The following is a 1,213-nucleotide window of genomic DNA, read 5'->3' as shown; positions in this document are numbered from 1 at the left end:
CATACATATATATAAATAAATAATTTAGAGAAAAGAACCTCAGTTCCTGAACTCATCCATGAAAATCCACAGTCACATATTATATACTGTGAAACTTAATTTAATTCTAATTTTGATAAATTAAATTAAATTGAGTTTTTACCTGTAAATTTGGATTTTTATCCCTTATATCATTATCATAATTATTATTATTATATATATATACATATGTGGGTGGGGGAGAGAAGACCCAGCAAGCCAAGTGAGACCAAAATCCAAGGCCTCTGCCAGGGATGTAGCCAGCCCTCTTACGCATAACAATCCTTCATTGGACACTAAACCCCGCTTGCGAAGACCTGTTGAGGCAAGTGAAATCGAAATCGAACTAAATTTGTAGACTGGCACCCATACCAACGTTTCTTTCGTTGAACACTAAACTCGGCTTGCAAAGACCTGTTGGGACAAGCGAAAGCAAAATCGTGATGGCACCTGTACCAGTAGATCACTAAGAGCACCATCTGAACGTGATTATTGCCAGAGCTCCAGCTGTCTGGCTTCCGTGCCAATGGCACATAAATAGCATCATTTGAGCATGATCGTAACCAATGTCGCCTTCCTGGCACTTGGGTACGTGAAAAGATATTCGAGCGAGTTCGTTGCCAGTACCGCTGGACTGGCTCCTGTACAGGTGGCACGTGAAATACACCATTTCGAGCGTGGCCATTGCCAGTACCTCCTGACTGGCCTTCGTGCCAGTGACACGTAAAAGCACCCACTACACTCTTGGAATGGTTGGCATTAGGAAGGGCATCCAGCTGTATAAACTCTGCCAAATCAGATTAGAGCTTGGTGTAGCCATCTGGTTCACCAGTCCTCAGTCAAATCGTCCAACCCATGCTAGCATGGAAAGCGGACGTTAAACAATGATGATATATATATATATAAAGGTGAGACAACAAAAGAAAGAAAGAGACCTTGATATTATGTAAATAGAGGAATTTATCTGTAAATATAATATGTGACAATTATTCGGTAGCCATGATAAAACTCCGAGTTTCGGATGTTGGGGTGGAAACCCACGTCACCATCTCTTCAGTTATCTGGCCATCGAAAAAATGTATTTTTTCGATGGCCAGATAACTGAAGAGATGGTGGCATGGGTTTCCGCCCTGACATCCGAAACTCGGAGTTTTATCATGGCTACCGAATAATTGTTACATATTATTTACAGATA

At 41.1% G+C, this 1,213-nt stretch overlaps 1 protein-coding gene across 1 annotated transcript in view; it reads left to right on the top strand.

Annotated features, from left to right (window-relative positions):
* Window positions 1–1,213, top strand: part of LOC106882389 (MAM and LDL-receptor class A domain-containing protein 1) — a 221,633-nt gene that overhangs the window by 121,812 nt on the left and 98,608 nt on the right. The gene's annotated exons all lie outside the window — the stretch shown is intronic.

The sequence above is a fragment of the Octopus bimaculoides genome, chromosome 7 (genome assembly GCF_001194135.2).
Source record: "Octopus bimaculoides isolate UCB-OBI-ISO-001 chromosome 7, ASM119413v2, whole genome shotgun sequence".
Lineage (NCBI taxonomy): Eukaryota > Metazoa > Mollusca > Cephalopoda > Octopoda > Octopodidae > Octopus > Octopus bimaculoides.
Note: the sequence above shows the minus strand (reverse complement) of the source record. Positions and strands in the feature narration are given on the sequence as shown.